This window comes from Pelodiscus sinensis, chromosome 20 (assembly GCF_052426305.1).
Source record: "Pelodiscus sinensis isolate ZL-2025 chromosome 20, ASM5242630v1, whole genome shotgun sequence".
NCBI classification, from domain to species: Eukaryota; Metazoa; Chordata; order Testudines; family Trionychidae; genus Pelodiscus; species Pelodiscus sinensis.
The window spans coordinates 14,188,628-14,200,653 of record NC_143071.1 but is presented as its reverse complement, the minus strand read 5'-3'; the positions used below and the strand labels follow the sequence as shown (position 1 = coordinate 14,200,653).

General features: G+C 39.9%; 1 long non-coding RNA gene across 2 annotated transcripts; it reads left to right on the top strand.

Moving 5' to 3' along the window:
* The first annotated feature begins 5,753 nt into the window (after positions 1 to 5,753).
* On the top strand, positions 5,754 to 11,009 carry LOC112546134 (uncharacterized). 2 transcript variants are annotated; one of them, XR_016347581.1, is made up of 4 exons: positions 5,754 to 6,396; positions 6,545 to 6,588; positions 7,931 to 8,053; positions 9,408 to 11,009. It is a non-coding gene; the product is annotated as an uncharacterized LOC112546134 (long non-coding RNA). The 2 variants fall into 2 exon arrangements; XR_016347580.1 differs by having other exon boundaries at positions 7,931 to 11,009.
* Positions 11,010 to 12,026: the final 1,017 nt, after the last annotated feature.

The window sequence follows — 12,026 nt, the reverse complement described above, 5'->3', positions numbered from 1 at the left end:
TGTGCCTTTGTGGAATAGAAAATATCACCTGCTGACATGTCTGTTCTTGTTTGTTTGTTTGTGTTCCCTTTGAGAAATATGTGATGCCTGGCTAAGCTTTATTGATTTAAAAAGGCATGTAATTAGCAACCATTATGAGAGAAGGTGTTTCCTTACAGATCTCCATCTTTTGGAAAATTTCACAGGAGAAGCTTTAACTTACATACCAGGGGAGGTTAACAAAAGATATTTCAGGAAATATCACAGTCCCTCAGGCAGTTGAAAGGTGGGTATGAGTGTGTATGGATGTAAAGAACTGAAACTGTAAAAAAAAAAAAAAAAACCCCCACAACCTTTATTCCCCAATGTATCTTTTCACTGCTTAATATGTGAACTGAAAGGAAAAGAAACCTACTCAAAAAGCTACATCCACACAATCTCCCTTGTGCAAGCTAAAAAATGAGTTTCCACTAAAAATCAGCAATAGCAATAACAATTTCATAAGAGATCTCATTCTGCCAGTTACTTTGGTAGGGGTAAATCCTGTGGCTCTCACGCTTGGGGTAGTTTGACATAATCATGAACTTCCATTGGTGCAATTTCCTTTTCCTCGTGATCATAAAGAAATCACCTAGTTGGTGATCAATAGTGAACTTGCATGCCTGAGGAGAGAAAAGACTGGGGCAAAGAGACAGACTCTCTCCTGAATGGTCCACTAGGTGTATAGTGATTATGAAATCTCATTTCATTACACTACTAATTTCCAAGGGATGAAATTATCAACAAGGTGATTACTGGATGTAATTTATGGCCCATGTAATTATACAGCTGTCAAAGCAATGACTGCAGCAGAATTGGCTTTTGCTTTTTCTCAACTTTTTTTTTTTTTTTAAACAGACGAGGCTTGCACTTTTGTCCTGGTCTACTAAGTTTGTTAATTGTCCATAGCTGAAAAAAATATTTTTTTGTATTGCAAGATCAGCAATCTATAGTTTGAGAATATAGTTGTAGCCAGTTATAATTACCTGCAGAACTGATTGGAAATTTTGCCTGATGGGTTTGAAATGCTTTCAGGTGATGAAAGATTACTTCTCTCTCTAGCTTGCTGGTCGATAAAGAAGAGAACTTCAATTCTCTGAAAATGCTGTCATGCTACAGCAGTAAATAATAAAAATAGTTGTTAGAACTGTTTTTTTTATTTTTAAAAAAAAGCTTTTGTCTACAGTTGGTAAGAATTAAGGTTATCCAGAATGCATGAAATCAGTACCCCAAAGTCTCTTTTGTTAGTCTTCTTTCAGAATGAAGATGCTGAACACTTGCTTTTGCTAGGATTATCAACAGTCTGTAAATAACTTTATGATTAAACAATGAATTTCAGAGACCTGCATTCAATTATTTTTCAACAAAATTCAACAGATGCAGATAAGTAACACTATGGGATCGGTGCTGTTTGGAAAGCTCTCAGCATATTGCGGGGAGATATTGCAAATAAATTAACTGATAAAACTTACTGATAAAGAATGGCAGAGCAGTAGTACAAAATCAGCCGTTTAATAACAACACATATATTAAATTTTAAGGGGCACTATCAGTAGCTAAAACCTATATTTAGGCTTTTGTAAATATAGGAGGGTTTTACACAATCTGATATCTGGCTAGCTTCACAAATCCATCCTCTCTGCACAGTGGTGGCATATGGGAATATTCAGGCTGCAGGAGCCAGCTGACAATTTATTTGGCAGTGAGGATAGTTCTGATGAGAGAAGGGCAGAGACTTCATTCAAGAGGCAATGGGCGTACATTACAGCAAGGGAGGTTTGGGTTGAATATTAGGAAAAACTTCCTGTCAGGGTGGTTAAGCCAATGGAATAAATTGTCTAGGGAGGTTGTGGAATCTCCACCATTGGAGATTTTTAAGAGGGGGTTAGAAAAACACCTGTCAGGGATTATCTAGATGGTGCTTGGTCCTGCCTTGAGTGCACAGGACTGGACTTGATGACCTTTCACGGTCCCTTTCAGTACTAGTATTATATCACTCTATGTTCAGCTGCTGTATGGAACATAACAGCTTCTCAAATTGAACGGTCTCCTGGAATGCTGTAACTCATATTGGGACTGGTGCAGATTACTTCAGAAAATGGGTCAGCCATACCTGATTTCTGGATGACCCTTTTCCACACACGCAGAAGAAAATATAGCCAACTATCAGGTGAGGCCTGTCATTGACCAGGCAAAGTCATTTTACATAGATTACACTTAGAGGAAATTTCAAGAAATTAAATAGATGTAATAGAATTTGTTATTAATGTGCTTGCAAAAGGGAAGTAAAAGAACAGTTTTAAATTCATAGGATTTCAACTTCAAACATTATTCACTTTATTGAATGATTATTACAAATAGTAAATTTGAATCAGAAACTTGTAAAGCTCTCATTTCTCTTTCTGTAACTAATTTGAATGTTGTGATTTGTAACAATAAACATTTTCTTTCCATTAAAGTGACAGTTGAATAGGCAATCGAATTTTTATTTTGTTAGCAGATATTTTTTATGAACTCCAATCCTAATAGTTAGGACTCTTTTTCTGATAAAAAACAAAAATAATTATTTAAACCAGTGTTTCTCCAAGTGGTCTGCAGTTTGTTTACTTACTGGGCTGCGATCACCATTTGAGAAACACAGATTTTAAACCTTTCACCCAGCATATTCTTGAGTAAAAAATAGTGCATTCCGCTAATTTAAGTGGCAGAATTTGTTATGCAAAATTTGGTATCTGTAGGTAATCGCAAAGTATGACACTATTTTGCACAAACAAATCCACAAACAAACTCTTCACAACATGTCATAGATAGACTAGCAATTTTTTTACACGGTGACTGGATAACTTTAATATTCTTCTGCAGTACTGACAACACAAACATTGTGTGAGAACTGAAAAAAGACCCTGTTTCATAGATACAAAAGAAGACATTCCCACGGGTGTAAAGACCACTCCAAGGCACAGCTTCAGGTAAAGAGATGGATCATGTAGTGGATATTTTCATTGGTAAGTGCATTTCACCCCAAGGCTGTGTCTAGACTGGCCAGTTTTCCCGGAAAATCAGCCGCTTTTCTGGAAAACTTGCCAGCTGTCTACACTGGCCGCTTGAATTTCCGCAAAAGCACTGACTTCCTACTGTAAGAAATTAGTTCTTTTTGCAAAAATACTATGCTGCTCCCATTCGGGCAAAAGTTCCTTTTGCGCAAAAGGACCAGTGTAGACAGCAGAGATTTGTTTTCCGCAAAAAAGCCCCGATCGCGAAAATGGTGATCGGGGCTTTTTTATGTAAAAGCGCGTTTAGATTGGCCATGGACGCTTTTCCGCCAAAAGTGCTTTTGCGGAAAAGTGTCCTGCCAATCTAGACGCTCTTTTCTGAAAATGCTTTTAACGGAAAACTTTTCCGTTAAAAGCATTTCCGGAAAATCATGCCAGTCTAGACGTAGCCCAAGTGTTTAAGGCTACAGGCTGAGCCTACTTCACTGAAAATAATAAAAACCATAATAAATTATGCAGTGGGGGTTCTTCCAAAGCTGTGGTATTTGGCAAAAGGCAATATATACTTACTAGCAGATTTACCAGGCCTTGAAATGAGGGAGAAGGTACAGGAGACTGGAGGGGAAGCCAAGAGTGAGGAGGGGCTCAGTGCGGGGGAGTCCTGCTGCCTGCCAGGAGTGCATTCTTTCCCCCAGACACTCCTGCCCACCCCTCCCCCGGATCCCTTGCCTGTCGGAGATGTGTAATCTACCCCCAGAGACCTTTCTGCCTGCCAGGAGCCTGATCTCTCCATCCTGCAGGTCTTCCTGCCCACCAGGGGTCTGCTATCTTCCCCTCTACACCATCCGCCCCACACCAGGGGCCTGTTTTCTCTCCCTCCAGGTCCCCCAGCCTGCCAGGAGCCTATTCTTTCCTTGGCAGGTCCCCCCCAGCCCACCAGGGCCCTTTTATCTCCCCCCCCCTCAGGTTTGGGATGGGGGGGAGGGAAAGGCTACTTACTTGTTCTGCTGACAGGTGAGATGGTAGAGCCCCAGCCCTGCTGGCCACTCCCTTGCTCATACAGATGCTCCCAGTGGGCACTATGCAGGATAGCTCTCCCCTGCAGGCTTGCTTCCTCTAGTGGCCACTCACATATCACGTGCCTCTGAACAGCAGTCCCTCCCTTTGCATATTATAGAAAACAGCTCCTTTCTCGGGGCTTCTAGTTCTCCTGCTACAACCAAACCCTGACTTTGCTTTAAGTTAGGAAAAGAGGAAGCTGCCTACCAAGTTTGGAGCCCCTACAGTTTAGGAGGAGTTCTTGAACAAACAGACTCGACACACAGACACACTAAAATAGATATGGATATAAAATCAAGAGAGAGAAATGTTTGGTTTTCAAACTGATAAAGTCATGTCCCTTCAGTTATGCCAAGGAACTTTTAATTGTAGTTACTTGAGGTGGGGCGGAGGGAATTTGACATTATTAATATCAGCTGAGTCCATACTTCTCTATTAGAGTTCCTTGTGCTTAGAAATTTTAATATAGACAAGTAACTGGACTATACAGGTTTCAAAGAAGTTGCCATGTTAGTTTTTTTCAGCAAAACAACAAAGAGTCTGGTAGAACCTTACAGACTAACAAATTCATTAGGGCATAATAACATCCAATCCCTACATTAACAGGAGTGTTGCAAGCAAGACATGAGAAGTAATTCTTCCACTTTACTCTGTGTTAATTAGGCTTCAATTGGAATATTGTGTCCAGTTCTGGGCACCACACTTCAAGAAAGATGGAGAAATTGAAGAAGGTCCAGAGAAGAGCAACAAAAATGATTCAAGTTTTAGAAAACATGACCTATGTGGGGAGAGTGAAAAAATTGGGCTTGTTTAGTTTAGGAAAGAGAAGACTGAGAGGGGACATGATAAATGTTTCCAAGTATCTAAAATGGTGTTACAAGGAGGAGGGAGAAAAATGTTCTCCTCGGCAAGATAGGATACTATCTTGGATGATAGTACAAGAAGCAATGGGCTTAAATTGAAGCAAGGGAGGTTTAGGTTGGACATTAGGAAAAACTTCCTAACTGTCAGAGTGGTTAAATATTGGAATAAATTGTCTAGGGAGGCTTGTTCATATGCACATCTGTTAATGTGATATATATATGCCATAATGAGCCAGCAATGCCCCATTGCCATGTGAATTAGACATATTGGACTGTCTCTACAAATAAAAATAAAAGGACACAAATCAGACATCAAGAACAGTAACATACAAAAAACGGAAGAAGCACTTTAACCTCTCTGGACACACAGTTACTAACTTTCAAGTTGCCATTTTTAGGCACCAATCCTTCAAGAACTGACTGGAATTCGAAACTGCTGAGCTGAAATTCATATAGAAATTTGACACCATTAGAAGAGGTCTAAATAGACACATGGAATGACTCTCATTACAAGAAGTCCCTTACAGGTACTCTTACCTCATCACTGCTGGAAGTGAGTCACGTCCACTCACCAATATACTACACCCATCTCTGTATCCCTTCCTTTCTTTCTCTTCAAGCATCTGAAGAAAAAGGTTGGATCACACAAAAACTTATGACCTAATAAATGTGTTAGCCTTTAAGGTGTCACCGGACTCAGTGTTGTTTTAGTCCTCTACAGTGAAGTTTATTAAATGTCCCTAGTACCTTCGCTGTGTCCCTCTACTGCTGAGAAAAATCAAATAATAATAATGTGCCTTTCTTTAATGTAGTTTGCACATTTGCCTTACATTTGCCTTCCTCCCACAAGAAAAGAGTTCCCATTTGTGCTCAGTATGAGCTATGATGTCAATACTAAAGTCAATGAAATTTTAGCAGCTCCAGTCTGTTATAAAACTGTACATTTCTCTGCAGCTCAGTGAAGTTTTAATGTTTTCAAGAAACTGGATTTTCATAACAATCCTATTGGATATATTCACCTACAGTCAGCAGCCCAGGCAAACACTTGCTTTGTAGCACTCCAATCAGCATCACAGCCCTCAATTTTTCTTTTGACTATGTCAATACAACAAGTCTCCTGTAACTTCAGGCTAATCATCGGTGCTTGTACCATATGTCAGATGTCGTGTGAAGAAATAAGAACATTTGTTACCAATTCAAAGGAGCCTTGTGGCAGTGCCTCATACCTTTACATGTTCACCTGGTGCTTAACTCATTAACACAATGTTGAATCAACTCCATCTGCCAAGTCTGACAAAGTGGCAACTTCTTGAAAATCAAGAGTGACTGAAATTATTGATGAGCCTCCAAAAATGATTTGCTTTTCAGCCCTGAACTTCCTAAAAATGAAATTCCAGAAACTCACATTTGCAGAACAAATGGTGTCTTTGTGGGTTGCCATCCTCGTGAGCCATGCTTCCAAGGTATGATCATCTATTTCTTCTTGCTGACTGGTGTCTGAAATATTTACATTGGAATATTTAGAAAATGTTGGTTGAGCTTGACCCTTTATCATTATTTTTCAGCTTGTTCTTTAGCTACCTTACATGAAGGTTTCTTTTGTCCTTCTAGAGTTAAAGTCACGGTTGTGCAGAGTACCAGCACAAGTACTAAGGGTAAGTCCCACTTAAACCCTCAGAATTATAGACTCACAGATGTGCAGGGCTGGAAGGCACCTCAGAAGGTCATCTAGTCTTGGCCCATATGCTAATATAGGCTGACCATTCCTGACAGGTGTTTGGAAAATCTGCTCATAAATCTCCAAATGATAGTTTAATGGGGCTAGGCCCTAAGGCAAGGGTGGGTAATCTAAGGCCTGGGGGCTAGATGTGGTCCCTGGCTTGCCTGGATCTGGCCCCCTGGGGCTCAGGGCTCCTTTCCCCTGGCAATGAGGAGCCTATTCTGGTACTCCAGTCCCTACTGCCCCCCCCCCACCTGACTGATTTTTCTGTGGGGAAGCAGCCCCCAACCTAAAAAAGGTTCCTCATCCCTGCCCTAAGGCCAGAGAAAGGCTCTGGCAAGAACTTGAGGGGATGAAATGGTTATGGGATCTAAAAGAAAGGAAGAGAAGAGCCTAAAGAAACAGCAACAAGACCAGAGCTTAAGCCAACCAGATCATGGTTGCTAGTTACAGTGTCTGTGAGAGGGAACTTAATGATGTAGGTGGGCCTGGGCTCCCCTACCAGCCGCTGGGAAAGTGCTACTTGGGTGGAAGACTGCTTGACATACTATATGGACAGTGCTAGGTGTCCAGTTTTCAACTAAACACCAATTTGAAAAGGGATCCTCCCCAGCCCAGTGGAAATGAGCGAGCGACTGTAGGTGGAGGGGAGTGAGCAATAGATGGAGTGAGCAGAACGGCGCCTTAGTGAAGGAGTGGGGTAAAGGTGTTTGGTTTTGTTCTGTCAGAAAGTTGGCAACCCTACATCTCTCTTCCCCTTTTTAAAGATAGATGCTATGTTTGCCCTTCTCCAATTCAACAACTTCTCTTTACCATGTTCTTTAATGCACAGTTGAAGTCTTATATTCAGATTGGAAGTGGGAGTTTAATCTACTGCTTTTAGCTGCAAACATTTCATCCTCGTCAGTGTATCTGGGTCTGTTTTTAGGCACATAACTTAGCATGAAATACTGAAGATGGTACACCCATGACAAAATATTGCATTAATACCAAACTGGCCACGAACAGAAGTCTTTGAGGTAATGTAGACTTTAGTCACATAAGGTTGCCAACTCTCCTGGACCAGATGCCCAGATACCATTGCAGCAAATGATGTCCAGTTCATCCGGTTGGGAGAGTTGGCAATCTTACCATCACAAAATATGGCCTCTCTTCGAGAAATGGTAACTGGTCTAGAATGATAGAAATCTGAAAGTGCATCTATTTTCTGGCTGTGGTATATAGAAACTTCTCTGATGCTCACATGTCTCCTTTTTTGTTGTTTCTTTCCATGACAGTTGTGCACATTAACCTTCAGATCTCATTTCCCTCCATTTCCGCATCTTTGCTACCAGGATTAATTTTAGTTGGACAATGATTAACATACCATGATGAACACTGCAGAAACAGCTCAAATTTGGGTAGGTAATTAGAACCTCTCAATCTTAGCACCTAGTTACCAGCTTCCTAGGCCTTCCCAGAAGAAAACTTGCTGTTTTCACCTGTTTTTAGATTTCTTGATAATTTTAGCTGATTGGAGAAAAAGCAGTTCCATAAATGATGACACACCTACTTGCCATTCTTATAGTCACCCAGTTAATAAAAGTTACTTAGCTATCCAAAACAGGGTTTCTACATACCAGGGCCTCTATTGGGATGTGTCTAGACTACAGTTTTTTTTTTTTTTTAAAGTGGCCTTTTTTCAAAAAAACTTCCCCTGCATCTAGACTGCTGCCATGTTCTTTCAAAAGTAAATCAAACAAACGTGGCAGTTTTTTCAATTGTGGAAAACCCTGCTTTACGAGGAAGAACACCTTTTTTTGAAAGTGCTCTTTTGAAAAAAGGTGCTATGTAGTGCAAACTGTGCTTTTTCGAAAGAGAGCATCCAGACTGCCTGGGTGTTCTCTTTTGAAAAAGCCAGGGTTTTGGAGTGGAGCCCGGGTTTTCCAAGAGCTGCAGGTTTTTTCCCCAGAGCTGGAGCGGAGCCGGAGCACAGAAAATCTTGACTGCTCCACTGCTCCAGGTTTTTTTCATTTTCAATCCAAAATGAATGATATTTTAGCAAGAAAGTCCTAATGGTGCCAAAAAGTTTCAGATTGTATAACAATTGATTTTTACACCTACTTTACCACTTTACATAATATATCAGTTATTCTCACTTCGGCCAAAATCAAGATTTAATGTACAGATACAAAATTACGAAGTTTTTTGGAGATATGTTTTATTAAAGAATCAGATAATTATCAGACATCCAGCAACACTGCAGACTGCTCCCACCGTTGTGCCAAGGTTAGGTGAGTACGTACTCGCATAGATTAGTTAGATTAGTATGTGTTTATTTTCAAACTTGTAACGTGTAGCCTTGTTACTTCCCAACAATGAATTCTGTAGAACAGCGATAGCACATACTAACGCTACAGCAAATACCAAATTTAATTGATATATCTATATTAAAGCGTTTGAGATATTAATTAAAAACTTGGAAAATATTTTCAATATTTTAATGCAAAATTTCATAAGAAAAACTAATTTGCAATTTGTAACTAAAAATGTATATTAATTATGTATATTAAAAATACTTCTTACTTCGTTAAAACAGCAAGAAACATGTTAAAATATTAAAATATACTTTAATAATAATTTTGTGTAAAAAGAAAATGTGATCATTTTTGTCTAGAAAATCCAAAATAAATTCGAAGTATCTTAAGTGGTTAAGATATTACAAGCAGGTACATTATAAAAAAATGTAATGCTTTTGTTCATTGCTTTTTGAAGATCATAACAAGAAACATTTGGATGCGGTAGCAGCACAAGAAGATTTGGCCATGGGTTCAACAAAAAAAAAATCAAATCTGCCCCCCATGATCGATAGCCGATTTACAGAAAAGGATTTCAACGACATCTATACTTTTGAATTTGAAAAGCCCAAATTTGGGCTTTTGGGAAAAGCAAAGAAGAAATCAGCAACGTGCAAGGTGGAAAAAGAAGTGAATGGCGAGCTCAAACCATGTAGTTTCAAGACAAGTGAAGCAAGTGCCGTGAAAAGTTTCAACCTTTGGCGGCATGTAAAATGTAACCATCCTGAAAACTATGCGGCTCTGGTTACAAAAAAGGACCAGGAAGATGAGGCAAAACAGAAAGCTGACGTGGCTAAACAACGTTTATCTGGCTCTTTGAAAATTCCTGGAGAAAAGATTTTTTGTGGAGCTTCATCTGAAAAGAAACCCAAATTGAGCAAACAAAACTTGACTCATATTTGAAGTCCTCAAAGGTTACAGTCACCATGGATGCCAATACTTTCCATGAAGGGCTGATGGAAATGGTTTGCTTGAGTTTGACACTGCTCACTACCTTCAGGCAAAAGAACAAAGGATTCCAAAAAATTGCAGGAGAAATGGGTTGTTAGCTTAACATTTCGATGGGGCACAATGCGACTCGTCATTTAGTTGTCAGCACAGCTGAGTCTGGTTGTGAAGAGCTCAGGAAAGCTTTGGAGCAAAAATTGTGCTACCTGAAAATGGATGTGGCAACCTGTGGAAACAGAAATTTCCTTGAAATCAATGCTCAGTACTACGAAGAAGGAAAAGATAAAGCTGTGGTAAAAACCTTGGACATAATCGACACTGAAGGGTATCACAATTCTTCCTATGTTAAAAGTCAAGTAAAAGCTATTTTAGAAAAATTTGGGATCAGTGAAATGCACGTGCTGAGCATCTGCGTTGACAATGCAACAAACATGACATGTGCTGTCAAAAATGTCAGCAAGGACAACTAAACTATTTCTACCTCTGAGAACAGGGATGTGGACAGAACTGAAGCTATTTTTCCTGATGAATAAACTAAAGGAATGGATGAAATCAAACTCAACATGGATGCTGCTGCACAATGGGTTAATGACCCTAGCCTCATACTTCCAACATGGCTTCGTGAGGACAACTCAAAAGTCCAACTGATGAGGTGTATTCACACTCTTCAGTTGGCAATCTGGGATGGACTGAACAAAGAACATGAAAGATGCCGGCGAGTTTCTGCAATTCATAATTGTAATGAAGCATTATTCGAGAGAAACTTTTGGGAAGATTGTGAAGCGATAGAGTCTATTGGTAGGCTAAAAGTTAAGTCTGTTTTTGAGGCCATTCACAGCTACCCACACTGCATTCAGGCTGCCTGTAGAATTGCTTCGAGCATGCCAACAACTCAAGCTAGTGTGGAGCGACTGTTTTCGGCTTTAAAGTTAATTTTAAATGATCTGCAGCAGGCTATGAAAGACAACTTGATTGCTGCAATAATATTTTACAGATTGAATTATGAATGATTCTAGTTTGTATCACTGTTGATGACATTTAAATTGTTTTAAAACTGAATAAAAATAATGTATTTTCAAAATTATTGTATGCACTTTTTTATTTTGTTAAAAATTAATTTGAGTCGGAGCGCGGAGTGGAGTCGGAGCAGAGCTAGAGCAGTCACTATTGGTGCTGGAGCGGTGCGGGAGCGGAGCAGTTCAAAAATTTGATAGTTCCAAATCCCAAAAAGCAGCTTGCTTTTTCAAAAAATACTGGTTGTAGCCTATGCACTCTTTTTCGAAAGAGGCTTTTTCAAAAGTATCCTTCAAAAAAGCTCCTTTTGAAAGAGGCTTGCAGTCTAGACGTAGCCTAGCAGTATATAGAGTCCAGTTTCAAAGGAATGACATCTGCGACTTTGACTTAAGTCAGTGAAAATCAAGTATACCCAGGTACTCTCAGAATGGTGCCCTTTCCGAGGATGGGAGATGATCTTTTCTGTGTCTGCATAAACCAAAAAGAATCAGACTAGTGTCTGTGACATTAGTATTCTTAATACTGCTGCTTTCACTTCTGCATTTCATCTGCCTAGACACTTCCCAACAGCTTACTTCATTTTCATGCCTGTAAACATCTTCAATGTTTAATATGTCTTTTCATGGCACTGCCCCAGTGCAATAGATTAGTCTCTCAGCATTGAAATGTTGCCCTCATAGACCATCAGCCAGAAGCACATATGAAACAACATGGGATGGGTGGAATCTGTGAAGGCTCCTACACCTTGTTAGTTCCATAAGTACTTCCACAGAACACTCACCTTATGCTGTATCTAACAGCCTACGTTTTTTCCTCTAGGCATATGCACTGCTGCCTCATTGTATGGTGGATTCTGGATGCTACTTTTAGCCCAGAATTTGGCACACTCACCTTCACTGGGAGAGGGGGAGAGGAGGGTCCCTGTTCAAATCTTACCCCTCGGGAGAGTGTTTCAACACCTGCACTATAGACTATTGAGACTGGTAAGGTCTGATCTAGAGTACTGCATCCAATTCTGGTTCCCCCATTACAGAAGGGATGTGGATGCACTTGAGAAAGTCCAGTGGAGGGCAAG